The sequence below is a fragment of the Epargyreus clarus genome, unplaced genomic scaffold (assembly GCF_041222505.1).
Source record: "Epargyreus clarus isolate Ecla_fem2 unplaced genomic scaffold, WU_Ecla_fem_2.2 ptg000005l, whole genome shotgun sequence".
Lineage (NCBI taxonomy): Eukaryota > Metazoa > Arthropoda > Insecta > Lepidoptera > Hesperiidae > Epargyreus > Epargyreus clarus.
The window spans coordinates 9,010,798-9,036,494 of NW_027332213.1; the positions used below are offsets into that span (position 1 = coordinate 9,010,798).

General features: G+C 33.2%; 1 long non-coding RNA gene across 1 annotated transcript in view; it reads left to right on the forward strand.

Moving 5' to 3' along the window:
• Positions 1-24,941: 24,941 nt before the first annotated feature.
• The window catches only part of LOC140742254 (uncharacterized), a 290,795-nt gene continuing 290,039 nt past the window's right edge, over positions 24,942-25,697 (forward strand). Inside the window, exon 1 of the long non-coding RNA XR_012102260.1 lies at positions 24,942-25,249. This is a non-coding gene — a long non-coding RNA (uncharacterized LOC140742254). The remainder of the gene's footprint in view (positions 25,250-25,697) is intronic.

A 25,697-nucleotide genomic window follows, 5' to 3' on the forward strand; every position in this document is an offset into this window, starting at 1 on the left:
TACATACAACAGCTCGCGAAACAAAAGACCATATTAATACAACGATGTTTCAGCTTTCGGTACCATTATTTAACACTAACTAGCTGTCAGTAGAAAGTGTTCGTGCCGCAGCATTCACATACTTCTATAACGTTATTATGCAACTGGTGCATAGTAAACTTATTTTCCGCTGAAACAATAGACTATTATGCTGGCGGTTGAGCTGACTCCATCGCTTAGATATAAATGAAGTAGTTGGCTCGGTTTTGTACTAAGTTTTAAACTGTACTGTACTGTAGCCTACACTATCGATTTCATAAAGAGTTCCTTATTTCCTGTAGAGTACAAATTAATTATGCATTTTCTAGCATATGCCCGTACATAAATGAGGAAGTTGGTTCGAAACTACATGCTTACATGTATACTGTGAGCATATTATAATACAACATAATAGGTACATAACACATTCGGTTTTTGTTACTGAACTTATATATAAAATGCGGTAATAATCAGATTCTAATAAAAGTATTCAGTATTTCTTAAAAGTACATGTTCGAGCAACGTTAGAACAAAAACTAAGTATTTTTCAAATTAATAGCAAACCAATTTTAAAATTATATATCGAAAAATTGCGCATATTAATTAAAGAGTAACATGCTCTAATATCGTAAAGCTTCAAATTATACGGCAAAGAAGAATTTAATATTCTTTTTACTCCTTACTAATGGTAGTAGGGTAAAAGGAATTTTAAATCTATGTAATTTTATTAATTCGAAGATGGACGTACACGGTTGCATGATTCCACGCTAAAATTAATTTTATATTAAACTTAAGAGATTATCTCATAATGTAACCACGTTCGTCATAGTTGCAGTTTAAGTGTTACTTCCTTATTAAGATGTAACGTATAAATTAGACTATTAACATTGTCGACTGTCGAGTATTATTGTGTACAATATTTTTTGTATTATTTTTAAACTTCTCCCACAGCGGAACTTCGCCATTCACACATATCCCAATTTATTATTTTTAAAGGAACTACAGTAATGAAGAAATATTTTAATTTCCTATTATCTCAGATATTGATATACATATTATATATTTGGCTCAAAATCTTTCATTGTACTTACATGAGTTGAATTATCAGAAATTTTACATACACAAATCCAAAATTTATTATAATGAGAATGATCATTGTTTAAATCATTAATAGTAAATTAATTATTATGGATATAAATAATCATATAATTAAACAAATGTGAAATATTTATACGGTCCGTTGAACTCATTTTTAAGCTTTATGAGAAACTCAGAATGACCCGCTGCGTATCTGATTAATTACATCAATATTTCATTTATGTAACAAGAGTTACAGAAATTTTATTTTTTTGTTATTTAAAAAATACTATCGGTTAAAATTCTTATTCTTAAAATTGGTTGGAAAAGAAAGTAGGAAATGTGGGAGAACAAAATAAATTAGAATTTTAATTTTTCGGACATCGTTAAAATACGTTCGTGTGTAATTCTGCCTACCTTTTGTTTTTACTACGTTAATAATTAAAAAATCTTGTTTATTAATGTACTCGTATGTATTTCAATTTATTAATTCAATTTATCTAATAAGTCTAAAAGTTTTTATTTTGGAACAAAGTAATGTTTTTAAATATTTATCGCACGTATCACCCAGAAATGGCTGAATTATATCAGCCATAAATAGATGTATCTGTGCTCTTGCTATTCACCTATAAAACTGTGTTAACTTTCTTTTTGTAATTTTATTTTTTTTTTAGCTTCTTTCCCCTTTATTTATTATTTGTTCTATAGTATGCTATCTCTATATTTACACTTAATTTTATATATTAGTCCTGTATCTATCATTTAATTGCACCCTCCCTATTATTTTAAGTCATCTCTTCTTTAACTCCTCATCCTAAGGTTGTCTGGAAGAGATCGCTGTTTTAGCGATAAGACCGCCTTTTGTATCGTCCAAAATTGTATGTTTTGTTTTGTGTTCTTTTTTGGGTACAATAAAGAATATTATTATTATTATTATTATTATTATTATGTATTAACCAATCATTAAGTATGAAATTCTTATGGAAGAGAAGTTAAAGTTCTTGTGGAATATAATAAAATCCACAACAGAATTTTAAACACGAGAATATCCATATAACTATTGTGTATTTATAATTAAAATGTAATCAGCACTAAAAATAATCAAGTGTATTAAAGAAAACGTAGAAGACAATAGGATAGATAATAAGACTAGACAATAGCATAGACCCGTATGAATAAACTCTGCATTGTGTTGATTTTTAATTGAAGATTGCGAGTGGTAAACATTCAAAACAATTACGATGAAAACCATTTTACCAAACGTTTATTATTCCAATATTTGCACGTGAAAACGAAATTTAATTTGCACATATTTGCGCACGCCTAACATTAATTCAGGGAATAATCTACGTATAAATCACGCATTAAGAATACACTGCTTTTTCGCACATTAGCCACCTACTGTTACATGAGCTTTCTTTAGCAATTCGTGAAAAAATGTGTTTCCGATCGTTTCGCTCAATAAAAAAGCGATTTCTTTAATCTGCTTGCCTGAGAGGCAAATGAATTGAGCATAATGTTTTACCCCAAACGGTTTTGGATTTTACAGTTATTCTTTAAGATATTGTTATTACGTTAAGATATTCTGCTTGAGGATATCTATGAAATATCCACAAATTATAGCAACACTTTGTTTGATATAATGATTAAATCCTTAAAATGTTATTATTTAATAACTGACGTTACAATCTTATATCTCTGAGATCAAGATATTACACGTATTAAAAAAGTAATAAGACTTTACGCTGTCTTTTATGAAAAATTAAATGTCAAGTTACCGTAACATGAAAAAAATGTAAATTTTATTTAAACAAGAACAAAATATTTATACATTTGTAAGTTCTTTTTCGTTATGATCCTTTAACTAATGACTATATTGATGTAGAATTTAATTTTCTACACCTACAACTTCAAAAGTTATGAGTTTTAACTCATTAGGGTAATTACCTTGTAATCTACGCTAATTATACGGATTGCAGTGACTGTAAGTACTAACAAGATTTAGAGTGAACGCAAATTGTGTAACGCGTCTGCCTCCTGCCGTCTACCTATAGGATAATTAGTATCGCTACCTCGCGGCGTCTCATTTATCGTGCTCCGCAGGGAGATGGGTCAGCCAGCAGTAAATCTACCAACCTGAGCGCTCCTGTCTTTGTAAACTTGAAAATCTAATTACATTTACAGCTCCGCTTAAGTTCGTCTTCCTTGCTGATTTGCATTTTCTCTTGATTTTTGTTCTCCTCCAACTCACGATAAAACTTTGTTTTTATTTTTAACTTCGCCGGGATTTTACGGATTCCATTATTGAGTGGCTTCCTTGCCCTTTTTGTGTGCGACCTCCATAAAACGGTGGTGTGCACACGAGGGGAGGTGCGTGGAAGGTGAATGTTTGCCGAACCGCCGGTTTATCTGCTCGAACAGGCTCAATAAAGACCGTCTCAATGTTGTAAAGGCGTTCCGAATGCTTATTTGCATTCAAGAAGGCTCCCAGGCCAGGCAAGCAAGTGTACAGGAACGGCTCCGAAACGCTAGCAGTCGGGTTCAGAGCGCTAGACGAAGAGCTCCCTTGATAGTGATTAGACGATGCTAATACCATTTACTTTCTAACTTCCCTGACTCACCGACCGTTACGTGAACATTCGCTATTTATTTTAGGGTACTTTAAAATCATCTCTGTGCGGTCGATTTAACTTTACCACTTACACTGGTATTACCTTGACTTTTGTAATTATGTCTCGACAGTTGAATAAAGGGAAAGGATTTAGTTTAGAATCGAGGTTAAGGATTATGTATGAAAATGTGGTTTTATTGTATGTTTATTATAGGTTTTAAAACGTATTTTATTTTTTTCTATCTAACTCTACAAGTTATTTTAGCAATAATTAAGTACGATAAAAGATAGATAGTTGTTTTATTCACGGCTAAAATAAAAATAAAGTTATAATTAATTACATGAAAGCATAACGACCTTAAATCAAAGCTTTAGATTAAATCTGGCCCAAGGGAGATTGAGGTTTATATTATTGAGCCATTGTTGCTGTTTATTAAATAAGCTATAAATCTCAATATGGCGGAAGATGCCGCCAGCTAAACCTAGAGTTAGGGTTGATATACCTATATATATATATATATATATATATATATCGGCCTCGTAACTCCTTTCAGCATTTTTCGCTAATCCTTATAGTTTGGGATTTAGCCCTGAAGGCCTATTTAAAAATTCACCCTGTATATATATTCATGCTAACACATTTAGTTTCAAATACGACGAAACGGCTTTGTAAACTTTATTTTTTTGACCAAAATAAAAGACAACTTTTTCTTGTCAGCATTTTGGGCTACAGTTTCCTGATTTAAGCCGGTAAAATTCAAATGCAATTTTGTTGCGTCTCGACGTCACCAGGCTTACTGCAAATTAAAAGAGCAACTGTATACTAAGCGGGGAAGTTCTGCGTTGTGGGCGAGCATCGGTACAATTTGACTTTGCCGCATTACTTGTGAATCTGCTGTTAAGAGTTTACTTCGCTCCTTCAGTGCTGTCCACAATCAAACTATTGTCTATGCGACCCTACTCTTAGGTTGAATTAAAACAGTTACCGTAGAGCTAAGCGTTGAAACTGTGTGAAGGATCGCAACTGTAACTTTGTTGTATAAGCAACTTCTAGCATCTCTATATCACATAGAGTGAACCAATGTATGTATATTTTTAAGATTCTTAAAAAAATATAGAATCTTTTATAAAAGCTAGTACACAATAATGTATAAACTTTAATCACGGAAGGATGCTTCGATGTTTCACGAATTTAAATGCATTTTTGTTGTCTTTCAACGTTACCGGCTTAGAGCAAATTAAAACCGAAGCAGCTTAGCTCCAAGTTGTACATTGTGGACGAGCAGAGTGTGGCGAAGCCGCATTACAAGTGAACTTGTACTTATGTGTTCATTTCGCACTTAGGTGTTGTGAAACAATGTGTGGAACATAACAGCCAACAGTAGGTGACTGTAGCCAAATCATTTTGTGAACAAACTGTGATTTTATAAAGTTGAACTGAAAATAAGCGGTCTTTGTGTCATGTATACTGTAGGTACCTACATTAGTTTCATCAACTTGTAGCTCGGATGTCAGAATAATAATGTTATACAGAATTGGTTTCTTCTGGTGATAAGAGGGGATAATTCCATAGTCTTGTCATAATGCTGGCTGTGTGTGGATAGAAGTTTGAAATTTCAGTGTTACTTAATAATATTGCAAAATGTTGATAAAATGGAAATTGTGAATTTGCTTATTTTTTTACCACATGTATGGGAACCTTCTATTTACGTATTTAGGTAAGAACATACATCAATGTTAGTGTAGAGAAATCATGGATTTAGCTATCTAGCGCGAGCGAAAAATATATTTCAACTTGATTGAAGTTCCTGCTAAACCTAATTCTAGTAGCGTTGTTTGTGTTAACTTATAACATCTTAATGTTAACTTTATCGAATTGATTGTTTACCGAGATCGAAAAAACAAATAAATATTGTAAAATCCGAACTTAATTATCTGAGAACGATTCAAAGCTTCGTGAATTTAAATTAAGTTTGGCTGTTGGACGTCACCACGGCTCAATCCAAATAAGCTTAGCTTAAGTGAGGAAATTGTATATTTTGAACAACTGACTAGTTGTAAGCCTCTAGATAAGTCTAATAAATCCAATACTGTCACAAATACTTAAATACATATATTTATATACAGCAGGTACACCCCAATGGTAATCCAAAAATCGTTTTACAAGACAGTTGTGGAATCAACGAATTTGTCGAATTATAATAACCAGTATTTCCTTATAGTCCAATGTTTTTTACCTTGCAATTCGACAAATGAAAAAAAAGTACCTAATCTATTCAATCATATATTGCCGTATATTTTGGAATAGTTAACTGATGCTGAATTCTAACGTATTGGTACTCGACAAACCTTTGCTCAACCACAGCCATTATGCAAATTGTTTTGATGTTCAATTTCTCAGTAGGAAAAAATATAAATAAAAAATCTTACCCAAAATGGGATTTAATTGAGCAATCCATTGTTACAAGATTAAATAAAAACTAAGTCCTTAGTTTAAGTGAGAAAGTTGTGTATTTCGGAAGAAGCGTAGTAATTCAGCAGTATTACGAGTAGTGGACCTGCAATTAGGTGTTCGCCTCGCACATTATGGCATTGTGTCCCAAGTTGCCTCATAAAACAAACTGATTTTCGCTAGTGTCTTGTTACTCGTAGGAAGATATAGTATCATTATATTCAACGCATTATGAGTCCAGACCAATAAAAATAAGACAAAAATTGTCAAACGATAATTAAGCTACTTATGAGAAATTACTGGGTCTACTTATTCGAAATGTTATAACGTAAAACCTAATATATGGTATATGGTAAACAAAATAAAAATAACTATAATTTAGGTACCTATGTCTTATTACATTCAATCTCTATACAATATGACAATCGGACTAATTCCATTATCTACTTTTAAATTATACTATTTTATTGACTGTATTACAACTACTCGTACTGGCCCTGAGTTAAATATTTACTTCGTTCATACTATGTCCCAAGATACCTCGTAAAAACAACCTGATTCCCACTTCAGTGTTTTGTTACTTCAAAATGATCACTCCACTTTATGCCCGCTTGTAACAAAGAGATGAAGCATCATTATATTGTTCAGTGAGCCACGGAATAACAGATTGGAGCAATTAACGTTAGAAGTGCTAAAGGGCGTTATAATAATTATAAGCATTCATAATTACGTTGAGACTTCGTAAACGTACTTAGGGATATCGTGTTGTTTAGCTTATTTTAAACATATATTTAAAACATAAACATATTAAAGTTAGTACATTGATCATGAAGCTTATGTCACGATGTTTTTCATATGTGGTTTTGCGCATACCTACTTTATTCAAAACAACATTAGTTTTGCAACGTAGTGACGAGCATTTATCTTCAACCTCATTGGTATGGAACTAGTTTTATATTATTTAGTCACAATCGTTTTTTTTAATATAGTTATGCCGCTTTAAATTTTTCTCCACATCCCTAAGGTTGACTGAGAGAAAATGCTATTTTATTTAGTCCGCCTTTTGCACCACATTGTTTTTAACATGGTCAATAAAGAGTAAATAAAATAAATCGTTAACTATATTTAATTATTATATTACAGACATTTCCGAGGCGTTCCCGCTTAGTCCTCAGGGGTAGCGGCGCATCTGTGGCCGACCTCAGGTGGGAATATCTAATCCTATGTGGGGTTGATTACAGATGTCCATGGGCGGCAGTAGCCACTTACCATCAGGTGGACTGTATGCTCGTCTACTACTCCTATATTATAAAAAAAATACTGTCACGATGTACACATATTCATATTTTAAATCAAATTAACAAGTAATATATCATTTTGAACTTTAAATAAAGTATTAAAAAATAACCTTTAATCAGCCTCTTACAATATCTATAAAATTATACATTTGCATTTATAAAAAGAATTTTTCTTCGTTCATAATTTTCAAACTCGATCCGCAGGAAATAATAATAAAGGTCAAATTAACTAATTTATTTTCCCTTTATAAAAATCAAATCCTATCAACGTCTTTTCTCTTTGACCTTGCCTTTTTCTATTAAAATTTCGTTTCCTTTTGGTGTGTGGGTGATTTTTGTCTGAATTAAAGGAAAACTGAATATTAAAAATATCGTCTGCCAATAACAACGCATAGTCCGATTAACATGGTGCAACGAAGAGAGGAAAAGTTTCTTGAAACTTTTATAAGTACGCTGACTTTAAGCGCATGACAAAAGGAAATCTTAAATACACTTTGCTGGGAATATTATTTCAATATTATATGTATTGAAGGTAATAAGCATAGGGACAGATAACCGAACGTGAAGTGATTACTCAAGTTTATATTTATAATAACCGTAACAAATATTATCGTTATAATGTGGTTGCTACGAAAACAGTCCGATAAATCTTCTTGTATTTGAGTACATCAGCCTTTTATTGTTTGTTTATTTGATCTTATCACACTTAAATAAACGAAGTAAATAAGTACAAATATGCGAGGCCATATTCAAAATAAATGTTACATCTGGTCTATAAAAATAAAATATACTCGTATATTTAACGCTGGTAAGAATCGCCTACCTTTCGATAATCATTTTCTTAATAATATTATATTGAAGCCCATAATCGTAATATTCTTACAATAAAATAATTTTTGAAATATTTTGTTATTGCAAAAATATTTACTAAAATTTTATAAAATTATTATACTTCATTTACTTAAACCTTATAAAATTATAACTACCTTCTTCTTTAATAAATTGCTTATTTTTTTTACTGTAAAAATTACATTCGGAATACATTCTCAAAATATTTAAGGTCGTAAAAGATATTTCGATGACATATATAAAATGATAGCAGTTGTAGTGTCGATTTTAATGAAACGATAAAATTTATTTTGTGTGTCCAGTTTGATACGCTGGCCAACTCCAATGAAATGGAATCGTTGGATTTATAGCATTGAACTTATTCGATTTTTGTAAAAGTAGAAAGATAATAATATTTATTTGATTTAACGGCTGCCTTTTCGTAAAATGCATCATATTCGACGGATACACTATTTTAATATTTATAAATAAGGATAAAGGCTATAAAAATGTCATAGGACTTTAGTAGCCCCGTCAAAAACGAAGTTTCTTAAGTTTTATTACAATAATGATAATAAGAGACAATTTAATTCACGTATAACTTGAAACAAAAAAATAGTATTGAGATTAACAGGCAGCGCACGATGGTTGTCTGGTCGAATTTCAATACTTACACGCACACACATACATGAACACAAACACACTGCAATGTAATAGAAAAGATAGAGAGAGAAAGTTGCGAAACATCCAATTCATACCGCAAGCCGCTTTAAGAAACTTCGTTGTAAAATGTATTGGAGGTACATTATAGAAAATATTCTAATTATCCTTTGAATTTAAATAATCTCTCCTTACTTATACAACAAAAAGGTAAGGCAAATAAAATAGATGGAGCGAGGAGTTTCCGTTGTTTGCTCAGTCTCCCTGATCATTGCTTAGTTGGCTTGGCAGTGATTGCAGCAATTATTCACCTCGCCGCCTCCCCTTTGCAGGCGTAGTCCCGGCCTCTGTCACTCCTCTAACGGCTTCACTTAATCCCGACACCGCCGTAAACAAACCTTTACCCTCAATATTAACAATCTAAAAAACCGTCCCTAAATAATGTTTTCTAAATGAAAGTCGACAAAACGTCCAGAAAAGAAATGACCCCACTAAGTTTGTGTCTCATCAGCCAAATGCTTTTCGGCCGAGTACAAAAGGAAAATGAATACCAATCCATAAAGTGTAATAGCGATTTCCAACAAAGTGAACGTCGTACCTAACAAGGCAACGAAGTTTGTGAAAGAGGAAACAAAGCCACCTCGCGGTACTAACGAATATGCTCTAGGATGTTAATAACTTTTCTTTGTCATTCTTATTCCGAATATTTAAAGTAGGTATACAGTTACCAATTGTTCGAGGAGCGCTACGTACTTGTAAAATTATTTTGACTGACAAGACGATTAGCCTATTCATTGTCTTTATAATTATTCTTAACTTTAAAATTCGTAATCAAATTTCAAAGTTAAGAATTGAACATTTTTATTTGAAGAAAGATTATATAGTAATAATTATCATAGTTTAAAAACTTAAAACCATGCTAAAATAGCACAGGGAAAATTGTTAATCCTGATTCCTGATCCAGATTCTTGGTTCTGATGAGGAGAATGGGATAAAATTAAACTAGTGTATTGTCGTCGATTCTTAATAAAAGTTCAAAATTTTAAATTAATCGGACTATTAAAAGTAGGTAACAATAGGGTTCCAAGGTTCTGTTACATACATACATGCATACATAGATACAACCCAAGCTAATAAAAGCGTGGTAACAAAAGAAAGTAAAAATTGGGTAGCTGAGTGACTTCGATACGTTTTTTTATGTCTGTAAATATAAAATATTTTTTGTCCAAAATTTAATATACCTTTCCTATTATCTGTAATCAGTGTTATTAAGCCTATTTTTTCAAATAAAAAATGCTATTTACTAAGTAATAGCCAATAAGAATGTTCGAAACGGAATCCGTAGAAATAAGTATGTGTAGCAACCGCAGTAGGCGATCTGTTAAGAATAACGGCATGGACTCGAGTGACCATTACAGGTATTTTATCATGCCATCTATATCTTACTTGAATTTCATTGCAATGGTCGATCACATTGTATACGTAGCTTCAGTTACCTTGTTATATGAAAAATGGCACCAGACCCATTGGTTATATTTCACTACTTCTACTTGTAACTGCATATTTTGCAATCAAATATTACTTTTGGTATCTTCAATCTGTAATTACATAGAGTTACAAGGTTTAATGAACTCTTTAAACCAACATACAATTTTAAGTATTATTTAAGTAATAAATATGTTTGTAGATTTCATAATAGGTCATAGATTAGTAAAGATTACTCACGCCTAACAAGAAAATGTACCCAGTTTTGAGAATTGAAATAGTTGCGTAAAAAAGTTTTGCCACGTCTCCGTGCTAAAATGTCCCTAAAATATTTGAAATAATTATTTATTTATTACTTAAATTACGTAATTATTACGTAAATTAGTTATTTATTCGTAAATTTTCGCTAAAAATGATTTTATTTGTCAAGGATTCAAAAAAAGAACTTACTAAAATAAGCCATTTGTGGCTTCATTCAATTTCAAGGCGGCGAAGTATCTTTACTAATCTATGTAATAGGTATATTTATGTTCCATACTATTACTCATTTTAAGTATTGCTTATTTGTTACGGATCACTGTTCGGACACATTTTGAAAATTGTTAACGTTTCTTTTAGAATTTTTAGATCGTGTTATGTAAATAGCATTGTAATTTTTAAAACTCAAAGCCTAGGTATAAAAAGAAATAAACACATAATCGTGAAATGTTGTTCCTTGCACATTGGCATTGAATATACAATTGTACAATGTGCATACATGCTCCAGAGTCAACGTCCGCAGAATGGGCAATCTGAATAGCTTCAATTCGAGTTCCTATTACAAGTATTTTAATATAACTTCCACATTTGCTTCAGGTTCGTGTATGTAAAATTAATTGAATTACTTTTCAATTCTGAATTATCCGAAATGGTTTTTAACGATTTCGTTTGTTATTGAAGTAAGACAATATTTTGTATTTAATTAATTAATTGCAATTGTCCATGCAAGCTTAAATGTAGTGCAGGTTCAAATTAACAGAATGGAATAATGTATATTATAATTTAAATGAATTTGATTTGACTCCAATAACTTTTTCAGCTGAATATGTAATAAGCAAAATATGTTCAGACCGAAATAGACCATCTAAATGTTATAGTGTATATGAAATATCAATTTTTATTGAGAAATATATAGTCTTCATTAGGATTAAATTTGGTAGTTTGGGTCCAAAAATTGAAATGTCTACGCAACTAGAAAGTATAACGAATGTGATCAGTAGTGCGAAAGAATTTCATATCAACAATTTTTCCGAAAAAGTAAAGTCAGGAGAAACCGATACGGTTTTCGCAAATATAATTGTTTTACTACTTTGCGAAAAATAAAACAAACCCTGAGTTTGTGAACTGGTAACTCTGAAATCTAATTTTCTTGATATTGATTCTAATTGCGGGCGTGAGCTTATTAAAACTGTATTTGATATGTTTGGTTCTATTAGTCGGCGGTCATATTATAATGTTATTATTGCTGTTTATATGGTAATGATATAATTTAATTTATAACTTTATGTTTGAGTGACATTATATGAAATTAAAAGCCTATTTGATTGTGGTAGAACCCTTTGTGGTTCGACTCCGGCGGCGCCATTGCCATTTCTGCCTATTAACAGTAGGTAGTGTTAAGCGCTGCTGTGACCGACATCACGAATATCTAATCCTATGTATCTTTGGGGTTGAGGTGGACTGCATGCTCGTCAGTTACTCCAATATTATAAAAGAAAAGCCTAAACACGCCACAAATGACACAAAGCTCAATATATATTCATCTTTAACAATATATTTAAAAGTACGAGTACGACTGGTAAATATCGCTTAATATTACATGAACAAGTTAATTAGCTAGCGTTACCGAAATTTGTTTGAAATAGTTTGAAACATTGTAAAATTTTCAAGCTAGAAATTTAATTAAACTGTTATATTTACAAAATATGGTTCTTTACTTTTTATGCACGAAATTGAAGTATTTACGGTGTTTAGCCTTCATTATATACCCTAGATTACGTGATTATTTTTTTATTATTACAGTTTATACAACTAAAATATATATTTTTTAAATAAGGTGTGACCTATTTCACAAAACAATGAAGTCTAAATTATTTACTGCAGGTCTATACTTTCAACCTTAAAATAAACAGAATTTATTTATTTATATCCTATAATGAAAGATAATATCTATATATATAAAACTCAAAGGTGACATAGTGATCTATCAACGCACAGCCCAAACCACTGGACGGATCGGGCTGAAATTTGGCATGCAGGTAGATCTTATGACGTAGGCATCCGCTAAGAAAGGAGTTTGATCAATTCTACCCCCAAGGGGATAAAATTGGGGATGAAAATATTACTACGTAACACGAGCGAAGCCGCGGGCAAAATCTCGTATAACATAATTATCTAAATAACTAGAACGTAGATAAACTAAATAGCGATATAACATTGAGCAGTGACCGTAACTAGTCTGTTAAATTACTATTAGCTTTGAACAAGTAATTACTGGTAGGTGAGAGCGTTTGCGGCCAATTTGTTGTTTCAAAACATTCACTATTTACACAAACTGTCTACAAATACATTTTAAATCCATAAAAGAGAAACATAGTATCGTTAAGACGTATAAAATAAAACCGTAGATTTTAATAGGCCTACGGAGCGGACGCTGTTAAGATTTTCATACAAATACGTACATCACGCTTCAAATTGATACATCTTCGATTGAATTGATTGGAGTTTGAAATATTACAGAACAAATTATTATCGTGGCAATGCTACTTTTCCTCCTCATGTATTATCTATTACTACCTATATGAAATGTTTTTTTAATCTCTAGTTTTTTTTTCTTTAACTGAGAATTACTCTCTGATATTTTATAAAGATGATCTGTTAAGTTGTTTGAAGATCTTTAATGAAATTTCAGTTTTGTTGTTAAAGTAAAAAATGCATGTATCACTAGTATCTACTAGTGCCAGAACGTTGTGTTTCGACGGAACCTAATTCCTTCGAGTTCACACATTTGAAAGATTTGGAACGTTGTAAGGTTTCATTGTGAATGCACTACCAAACCCATTTATAGCAGCACTGACTACACTGTTACTGTTTTATTCAAACTCAGCAAAAACTGACATTTGTTATCAACTCCACATACGATCAAAATTCTACTTGAGATCGGCCATAGAAGCATTGCTAGCCTTGAGGACAAAGTTCAAACGTCTCGGAAAAGTATGCCTCCTTTACCACGTCCTTCCCACAAGAACAGCGCATAACACTGCCGTTATTAGGCAGAAATAATTGATAAAACGTATGTAAAATGTTAATGTTTTTGAAGGTGGTAGAACCCTTTGTGGTTCGACTCCGGCGGCACCACCGCCACACCTATTTCTACCTAATAACAGCAGTGTTAAACGCTGCTGTGTTCCGGTTTGAAGGGTGTGGTAAGGGAGACAGACTTTTCCGAGGCGTTCCAGCTTAGTCCTCAGGGGTAGCGGCGCATCTGTGGCCGACCTCAGGTAGGAATATCTAATCCTATCTGGGTTTGATTACAGATGTCCATGGGCGGCAGTAGCCACTTACCATCAGGTGGACTGCATGCTCGTCTGCTACTCTTATATTATAAAAAAAAAAAAAAAAAATTAAAACATACAGGACTATTTTAACGTTTAAATTGAAATTCTAAAAAAAATAAATGAAGTAAATTTGTTCTAAATTCAACCATAATTATATGTTATCCATTTTTTATTTACTCTAAAGATCATCAATAAAGAATTGTTTGACTAACAAAACAGGGGAAGGCACTGTTCTGTCTGCATAATTATTTAATACTCACATTCGCAAATGTTTAAAAAAATGTCGAAAATCTGATGATATTTTTAACTGCAACTGTCTGTTGTGGCATGACTATGTGAAGTTATATGAAGAATGACATATTATTGGTATCGTATCTCCTAAGCCAGAATATTTTGGAGCGAGCGACTAAAAGCTACGAGAGAAATAGAAATACTAAAACGGGCCAAAACTGAGTTGAATATTTAGTATACTGATATTAATATTCATAGACTATGATTTGTAAAGAGATTATTTACTTAAGGATTATATTATCCTTTCTATTTGCTGTGTTATTACCGACGAGATTAATATGGTCTATATATTTAAGTCTCTTTGTTTAGTAAATCTTGCCAACATGCCAACCAATAGTAGAATAAGTCACAATAAGTATGTGGATATATCCACTATTTGTATTATATAATACTACAGTACGTAATTTAGAAAACGTATACGAAAGAGGGTACAAAGAGTAAGATATATTGTATGGACGATTGATAAATTGAAAAGCAATAATGATATAAATATGTATTGTATACAAACCTAATACTACATTTTAGTAGTAGTGGTATAGTACATTTACAAGTATGAGCTACAGTACCTATACAATCGAGGATCATCATGAAATACTTCAGTCATATTTCAGTTCTTCACTTCAGTCAAATAGCACTTCAAAATTACTTCTACGTAACTTAAATTTAACGCTTAAAACTTGGACAAAAATGTACAAAGTTATCCTGAATTTTGCTATGCACTTATACAAAACGCGACTCGATTACTTTTTTTCGTCCAACGGGGTCACAGCGTGCATTATTTTTATTTCCAATCCCAAAAACTTGTTAAGCTGTTCAGAGCTCTAATCGTAAAGTTTGAAGCGCTTCCAGTTGCCTGTGTCGATGTAAGCAGGTGAGCTCGCGGGAATCGCTATTTCGCGCACGTTCGACATCCGATAAAAGTTTCCGCCACAATCACCTAAGAGCTCAGCTGTCAGGGAATAACCGTATATCGGTTTTGTTTCCACTGTGTCCCTGAGCTCTAAGTTCCTCGCATTATAATAAATATTATGTCTACAGGCCAAATATCAAATACTTATAACGATATGTCTATTATTTCGTCTCAATCTATGTAATAGAAGGTTGAATTGATTTCACACTATCGTAACTTTTAGAAGTAAATAATAGGTAAATAGATAGTCAATAGAATTTAACATAGTCATTAAGTCATTAATGGCCTTCTGTTGTTCACATGTCTTATACGACGAGAACGACAATTACTTAGATCACACCTTTTTTTTTTTTTATATGTAACCTAACGATAAGGCAGACGGGCTGCCTGATGGAAAGCAGTCACCGTCGCCTATGGACATTTGCAACACCAGAGGAGTCGCCAATGCATCGCCGGCTTTAAACCACCTACACACCTATTTCTACCTTATAACAGCCGTGTTAAACGCTGATGTGTTCTGGTTTGAAGGGTGTGGTGAGGGAGATATACTTTTCCGAGGCGTTCCAGCTTAGTCCTCAGGGGTAGCGGCGCATCTGTGGCCGACCTCAGTAGGAATATCTAATCAGGGGTTGATTACAGATGTCCATGGGCGGCAGAAGCCATTTACCATTTAAGATGGACTGCATGCTCGTGTGCTACTCCTATATTATATAAAAAAACATACTTACCATGTTGGCCAATTAGTGTTGTATATTAAATATTAACTTATATGCTATTATTTATTAATAGCAGCATTTTGATGCTGTTTTAGATGACATATATTCTAGTGTGATTGTTGGATAGCGTGAGTGTTGGAAAAAATATCCTGCAAACTTTATATTTACTTAACCGTGATATCAATTACTGAATTATAATATTTGTCTGTAGAAAATACCACCAAAATTAAGAGTTCAAAAATGAATACCTAATTAAACGTTATACAATATTTTTCTTTTACAATTTTGACCCATAAGCAACACCGATGGTTTGTATACGTGGTGTTCGGCTTCTATAATGCCTCGAGCTCTCGTATGGGACAACTCATTGTAAAACCACATCACGGAGAGCTTAAGCAAGTGTTAAAAGCTTATCTAAACTTTGGTCTATGTTACAATGAACTAGCGAAACTCGGTTACACAAAAACAACACTTTATAGCGTCGATGTGAACTATTTATAGCGCCGATGAGTGGAAATTTGGGTGGTTTCAGTATAATCTCTATAGGTAATGAGGTTGTAGAACCCGTAAGGATGTGGGAGCTCCCACCGCCACACCGCATTGAAGGTGGTAGAACCCTTTGTGGTTCGACTCCGGCGGCACCACCGCCACAACTATTTCTACTTAATAACAGCAGTGTTAGGCGCTGCTGTGTTCCGGTTTGAAGGGTGTGGTAAGGGATGCAGACTTTTCCGAGGCGTTCCAGCATAGTCCTCAGGCATAGCGGTGCATCTGTAGCCGACCTCAGGTGGCAATATCTAATCCTATCTGGGGTTGATTACAGATGTCCATGGGCGGCATAGCTACTTATCATCAGGTGGACTGTATGCTCGTCTGCTACTCCTATATAATAAAAAAAAGAACCCGTACGGATCTGGGAGCTTCCACCGCCACACTTATTTATAGCTTGAAGCATTTCTGCGTTTCTGTAATCGCATTTAGGCAAAACCCCAGTCATAGATGGAGATGGTTACATATATGAATGTGTGGACGATGTTACTTCTTATGAAAAATTGTACTGCCACCCATAAAACATTGCAACAAACAAACAAACAAACGCTTTCTACACTCACAGCCCCACACTAGGATTCCCTGTATCGTGGGTGCCACGAACACACACATAGACAAATACACAAACACCCAGACCCAGACACAGAAATCTAAATTCATCATTTAGATATCCGTCTGGCCGGGGATCGAACCCGGTACCCTCTGCGTGTCAGACCGGTATGGTGACCGCTCCGCCACGCAGGTCGTTGGAAAATACTGATATTTGCAGGAGGTTGACCGATTAACACATATTTGTTACCCTTTAAGACTGAAGCTTCATTTTTTAGAACGTTTGTAAGTGAGGCTTCTTAATTGATGTTAAGTATTAGTTTTATGTTATGTAAGTGACATATAATATTTTATAATAATACTAATCGTCTTTTTCTTTTATCCGTATTATCTGGCAAACCGAGTAACTTCTACCAAAAATCAATCTTATATTTATTTTGAGCAAACCTAGATTATATATCACATATTATTAAACTTATTTCTTATATTTTGTGTATGTTTGGTACTGAAATATATATTTAGCTTTAAGGGTATCCAATTTATTCTGGACACGTATAAGATCTGTTCGACTAAGGGCGGTGATTGACAAGAGGTGAGCGATCTTCAGAAGCGAACTTGGGTCTTAACAAATCGAATAAATGTAATCTATGTAATGCTGTTGAATGTAGTTTTCACCTACACTTTGCTGGTCGTAAGGTTCCTTAGAAATAGGTGTCTCATCGTAGATATGTGCGTTTGGCTGTTGGTATTGGCAATTGCAGTAGTTAGTATTTTCGCAGAAAAAGATTTTCTGCGTATTTTTTGGAATAATAAATGAGTCTATAGTCATCTTTATACACTTACCTGTAAGACAGGGAGGACTTCGTATACGAAATGACTGTATATTGCATATAAAAATGAACGCCGACATCTTGCACTCTGCCTACACGTCTACAACTGTACACATGTACCTATATTGTGTATAAACATTCAGTTTATTACTTAAATGATATTGAATATACCGCGCAAAACCACATGTTGTTTGGCCAGGCAATATTACTTTATTCTGCGTAACAATCTTAATTTTGATTGTGGGATATATTTTTCGAAATAGTAGGTATGTTATTGACATTTCATTTTTGCAAAAAATCTGTATACAAAGCAAATTAGTTAGGTATCTTGACCGTATTCCTTTTTTTAAAACAAAAAATCGCATTTTACAACAAATCAACTTAGCCATAATTTTATTTATGTTTAAATAATTGAATCTACACGTAACTTGTTCGTAGTTAAATTCGAATCTTCAATGCACAGTGTTCAGTTTAAAAAGAAATTGACTTTTCATTCAGTCGATACCCTGCAGTACTTGTTTCCGTTGGAATGCATTCGGTCAATAAATTGTCTGATTAAAATGTTTTTCGCAGAGTGCGATTGGAATGAATCAAGCCATCCCAAATAGGAACCCTGATCGAAATCAGTTGTAAATGCCTCAATGCCTTTGGTAAGAGATAAGTGGTTTGTGGATCGCGTTCGTGGTGATACAAAGGAACGGCATGTACCTATTAAGAAGAAGACCTTACCATACAATTCAAACAAGTGATGAAATAAACCCAGTCTTAAAGTCCTATAAAAGATACCATTAAATTTTACAGGATTTTAATCTTATAAATATTATGGTTAAAAAACTAAAAGCCACGCTAAAATCGTACAAGGAAAATCGTTAATCTTGATTCCTGACGATCCTAATGAGGTTAATGGGATAAAATTATTGAAATCATGTATTGTCATCAGTTCTTGATAATTGTTATTTTTTTTTAAATAAATCGGACCATTAAAAATGGGTAAAAGTCGAGTTCAAAGATTCCGTTACATACATACATACAGGTCAAGCTAATAAAAGCGTGGTAATATGAAGACTGAGTTGTAGAGCCCTTTTACTTTTACTCCACCGCCTTTTTACTTTGACTCGCATCCGAGTCCTCATCCGAGAGATCCGCAGAGAGCTCATCCGACTCATGTAGTTTTGTGACTTAAGTAAAAAAAAATGATTCGAGCTTTTTTAAAAGTGCTTAAAAAACTCTCTCTCTCTCTTCATCACTAGTTCGGACTCAAAACACTGCCAGTAGCGTGATAAACTTTTCCTTCAATCCTATCTGGGTTTGATTATAAATGGACAACTGCTAATGAACAGAAGGATTGCACGATAACAAAATACTGTTATAGGTTACTACAGCGGACACCGATATGTAGACTCTAATGGATGGAGTTAAAAACTGCAATTGATGGATTTGCATTCCGAATTGAATTTATAGGAGGTAAACAAGTTACAGTGAGCAAATCTATTTACGAGCAATGGTCATAAAATTTAATGGGTGGGTAATATTGAACTAATAAATATTACTACTGCTAATCGTATTTTTAAAATCGTAAATATCTATGTTACGCAGTAGTAACATAATACAGCTAGTAAAGATGGCCTGTTAGTTTGAGGGATTACTTTTCAATCTGGGGATCCGAGGTTCGAATCCCGGACATGCTACTAAGTTTTTAATGTTATATGTGTATTAGAAACTAATTATGACTTCATTTAATGGTGAAGTAACAATGGCGAAGGAAAACACACAAGTAGCCTACGAGCTTGAGAGTTCTTAAAAAAAAAGTGTGTGTGTGTCAGCTACGACGCACGATTGGAGTTTACTCCTTACGAACGATAATTATGATATATATCGAATAGAAAAAAAGGGTAAATGAACGCATCTGCTAAAATGATAAGAGAAACAAACATATATCTGTAATTATTCGGATTATTTATATTACTTCAATAATGCGTATTACATAAAGTATGTTACAAAATAATATAAATAATAATAATAATTGTGTTCAATTTATACAAATCCAATTTTAGGATGATTGATTTTTTTCACTTTGAATTATAATATCATTCTTAAATACTGTAATTATAGGTTTGTGGATGTATACATGTCCGAAACGAAATGTACCGTAACCGTCCACGGACATGTATACAATATGTCCGAGTTTAGCACCTTCGTATTTGGCTTATTTTAAATTATCTATGTTTTATTTGTGGCTAAAAACACTTTTAATATGTAGTCTGTGAACCTATTTTACCGATACAACGCATTCCTTCACGTCACTAGTACAAAAAAATAAAATTATGACATTTCTATTCAGTGACTTCACTGGTGTTGCGCGTAAAGTGTGGATATATATGTTTGTCTCTTTCTACGTAACGCCTCAACTTTTCGTGTTACACTTGATTTTACTCCTCATAAAATTTCCGTACCGGGCCTTATAACTCAAATCGTTTCTTAAGGAGTAAACTCCAAAAATTTCATAGGTCAAGTCTACCAACTCGTAGTACCCTTACCATGAGTTTTCAAAACATCCCACAATTTAGACATTTAATGTTACGTTACTGACACTAGAGTTCTGTTACAACCCGCTAGGGGCGCTGATTGGAATGTGTATGGGCAAATACGTAAACAAATACCAAAACAGTCATATTTGTCAAAACGTAAAACCTCATGGTAAGGGCGATAACCTAAACTCCTCTCACTCTTAAGGAGACCCGTGTCCAGTAGTGAAACAGTGATGGTTTAACTACGACGCTATACTTTTAAAATAAATCATGAATTATTTAATTGTATCAGGCGTTACTTTGCGGAAATCCATGCTACTAAATTAAGATTAAAACTACTTCGCAACAATCCGCTACAAATATGTATGATGGTATATATTTTAAACCATGCAGTATGTACCACCCTCCCTCCCTCAAAGGATGCGTGCACATCCCAAAAAAGGATGTGCATAAATCATTAATTGTTTCTGTTTAGTTTTTCGCTGTGGATAAGAGATTACACTAACAATCTCTCGGCTAAGCTCTTCACTAAAAATACTTTTGTTTTGTCACGCTGTTGCCCAAGTAAAATACTAAAATCCAGTTGAGCGAAGTCTGCGTGCCAAAAGTTTTATTGTATAAAACAATACGCCAAATAAGTGCAGTACGGAACTTTCGCGGAACAAACTTACATGGTCAACATTTTTTCTGAGAAGTAGTAAATGAGGCAGCAGTCCACCTGACGCTAAGTGGTCACTACTGCCTTTGATACCTGTAACCATAGATAAGTAAAGATTACTCACTCCTAACAAGTTTTGACAATTGAACTTCATTTGTCACTATCATCTATTTTAGTGTTTGAAAAATATTAAAAAAATGTAGTTTTTAAATCATTTACGAAAGAAAGGATATTTCTCTGCACTTTTTCTTCGATTTCGTGTCTTATGATTACTGACGACACTACGATATGATGGCTGACAATTTTGACAGCCATTAAATGGCTGACAAAATTGTCAGCCATTTAAGACATTATTGGCTTCCTTCAATTACAAGGCGGTGAGATATCTATACTTATCTATGCCTGTAACTAGCTCCATGTAGAACAGTACGTGTACCTGATTCTAATTATAAATTCATCGCCAGTGACAACAATGTTTATATCATGTGTAAGTCAGCCGGTATCGGCAGTTTTTTTATAACATAGGAGTAGCAGACGAACATACAATCCACTTGGAGGTAAGTGGCTACTGCCGCCCATGGACATATAAGATCAATCACCAGATAATATTAATTTTCTACCTGAGGTCGGCCGCTACCCTTGAGTACAAGTTGGAACGCCTCGGATAGGTATGTGTCCCTTACCACCCCCTTCAAACTAGAACACACAGCGCCTAACATCGTTGTTACTAGGCAAAAATAGGTGTTGCGGTGGTATCACCGGAGTCGAAACAGAGGATTCTACGACCTTTTCAACTTCCCTTTCAATTTCCACTTTTTCTGCATGTCGGCACTGTTACAAAGTTAGGTCTTTTGATTGCTATTTCAATAAGGCACGGTCATTTAGCTAATGGGTGCGCTGTGAAGTAAATAACTTGAACAAAGTCTGCGTCAGTGAGATTCATGCAACCTTTGATACTTACCGAAGACTCGTGGCCGCGTTTAAAAAACTAAAAAAGACCGCCTCGCCCTCAGTATTTGTGGAAATTTAAGTAGCTATTTTAATACTTTTTATTATTGGTTTGGCGATATTTTAAAGTTACTAAATTAAACACATTACCTTACCTTGAGTTACTATTTATACGCTATAACATAACTTCTTTTTATCAATTATGTTTTTCTATTTTTCCAGGTGAAGAAAAGGGTGATTAAGGGCGTTTGTCTGGACAAGTACTATAGACACACACATATGCGTACACCGCAGAGTTAACTTCAATTGTTTACGAATAAGATCTTAATAATAAAATTATGTATGTGATTTAAATTATCTAAACAAAAAATGAAATGTTGAAAATCCGTTCGAATTCGTGTTCAATTGCGAAACACGAATAAACGTCGGGAATAACATTTATAATTTGCACAAGACCTGTGAACTGTTTGGTATTCAGCTCACGTTCGCCCTCTGAGATAAGTTTCAACCACAATTACCTGACCGTTCAGGCGTCAGGAAATATATTGGCACCTTCTGCAAACCCGCCGCGCCGCCTCCGGGCGTTCCGCTGCCGACCCCCGCTAATCTTATATTTACGATCTTTCGCTTTGATTGCCTCTACCGAAACAAAAATAACAAATTTAAAATATTGAAGGGTCAGTGCCTATCTAGATAGCATAACCCCTTAAACAAATAAAACAAAAACCACCCTTTTAGTCTTGAATTAATAATATTTATCTTAAAACAAGGCTAGCGCGTGATTAATCGTTATTTATTTTTCGACGAGCACCAAAAGTTCGTTCTCAAAAACTTCGTGATTATTGTTGAAATACACAATGAAATCAAAGGACAACTTTTAAAAGGTCCCTAATGGACAAGAGGCCATCGATCAAATGACAAAGAAACTTTTCTCAATACAAAACAATTGATTGGTTTGAAATTTTCGCAAAGCGTACTTTTTCCTTTATTTGACTATGTCATTCATTTTATAAAAGAAATCCACTTCAATAGATTCGTTGCGGAATCGTATTATTCTTCATGACTTTGAAATATATCAATTTTGGGCGAATATTAGGTATTTTAAGCTTTAGAAAAAAACGGATTTCTTTTGAGATAAAGAGACCATATAATTAATATCGAGGAAACGGAAGTGCGAACGTAAAAGACGGTCAAATTATTTATTATTCGCATCACATCTTAATCTTATCTTCTTATTTGTCTTTTCTCGTTGCGTTAATATGCAAACGTGTCGGGGCGAACTGGATCTAATAAAGGCTTCGCATTCATACGGCGTGAAGAAAATCAAAGGGAGCCTAAGTGCCTCGGAAGAATATTAGAAGAATCACAACTGGGTTGTTTTGGTGAGCCGCAATATTCGGTGCCCCTCAATTTCGGGATGGAATACTTCGGTCGGCTTTCATTCGATCGCAATCTCTATGCTAACAGCTTGCGATTCTGATCTTCGTTTAGCGAAATGACCGCAGTCACCCCAGTTCCTGTGACGCTTATTCCTTACACGTTCACTCCCCAAAGTTTTTATGGACGCAGCGAACGGTTGCCCTTCTATTAAGATTTTTTGTCCACATAAATCTTTTTGATCCGGCTGTTCATAGTTACCTGATACAGAAAGAAGAGAAAATACACCTGTCCTCTACTAAACATAGTTTACATACAGTATTTACTTTTTTATTGGACTAATTTTGATATTAATATAAAAGAACTTATACCAATTTTATCTTGTAATCTGCTTTTATATTTCTATTCAATCTGACAATATTAAAGATTTACATTAAACAGTAAGTATATAATACATTACACTACGATCAGTTTTGGCATTCCATATGCAACTTTACATTTTACTGTTATGTATAAATGTTCATAGAAGTTAAAATATTGACAGTTTTATTATTATCGCGAGGCATCAGACCGTAAATCCCACGGTACTTTCCATTTTGTGTTACAAACAGTAGTCCATTTTTCTTTTGGGAAAATGTGTTAGATATATAACTTTTATATTTGATTTTTAACAGTAAAGTTCAATAATACTATATTGAACTTTGCTAGTAAATTCAAATACTGTGTTACATACATAGATATATCACTATGTTTTTATTAGTAGTATATCTATGGTTACATAAATAAAAAGAAAAATTTAATATATAAATAGTGCGGAAATATCAAATAATCTTGCTGCTAATAATATTTATTTATTTATTTATTTAATCTTTGTGAACCTTACAGAAATGTAAAGGCACAAAGGCGGACTTAATGCTATATAGCATTCTCTGCCAGTCAACCTTCGGGTAGTGAGAAAGACAACGATGGCGGCATAAAGAAAATAATATATACAAATAATATTATTATTATTATATAATAATAATATAATATAATAATAATAATAATATATAATAATAATATAAATAAATTTCTTTCCAGTCAAAAATATATATATATATATATATATAATAATAATAATATATAATATCATACAGATTAGACTTTTGAAAGATATGAGTGATATATTTATTGTTATACATTAGTGTAATTGACTCCTGTTAAGTTCTGTTAAACAATCTTTCTAATATTTTGACTACTATAGACCGACATTCGATCATTTCTTATTACTAGAAAAAAATCGTTCTCTGATAGGTAAAAATAGGATACATTGATTTTAATGTGTTTTTAAATGTATATTTAAATTGAATTTGAATATCCTAGATGTTAGTTGCAGTGGCAATAGTCTTAATATCCATTAACTTCTTTGACGATAAAGGACAATGACCCTAAAATTTGATATTCAAAGAACTATAAAGAACGAAGCAATAGAAATCCTCAGACTTAAATAATAATAAGAAAGTACCTATGCAGTGTGGTAAGACGAAGCTCAGTAGGACTACCATGAGTTTACAAAAGTATTACTCGCTAGCGACTGCGTAAAATAAATGCATGAAAAATTGTACAGCGCCTCTGGTGGTTACTCGTAGAACTAAAATCTGTAGTGACGTAACTCGATACGTAAAAAACCTATCGAAATCAAATCGCTAGCGAATGTCATTATGATCTATTGCCATACAAATTCGGTCCCATGAGTCATTAATTTGACAGACGTTGTCAAGAAATACCGTAACGATAGTAGTTATGTTATTCACTAGCAAAATGACAATAGTTTTCTATTTACCATTTCTATAGTGGCGTTTCTATGCCAACTCATGGTAATGCTACAGGTCAGTCAATGTGCAAACTCCGAGTAAATCTTCTTAGAGAATTGTAGCGTTGGAATTCTATGAACGAAGGCGTCGGTAAATGTACACGGCGAAACTTGCCGTTACAAAGAATAATTCAATACCACACAATAACTGAAAATTTTACGCTATTCTTCTGATCGAAATAATAGTGTGGGGGAGTTTAGGTGTTTGAAAACTTGTGTTTTGGAGTTATTCAGAATAAAAAAGTATTTAAATATTATTTGCTTAAAAGTATTTAAGTATTTAAATATCGTTTAATTATTATTTAAGTACTTTATTATCTATTGAAACGTGTTTTATATTTTAAAAACGTGGCGGTATGAATTATATTAGTGACTGCAGTAGACAAACATTTTTATGGATGCATTACTGTTCATTTCCTAGGCTTATACCTTAAGGGATTATTCCCTTAGTCTCCTGCACTGCA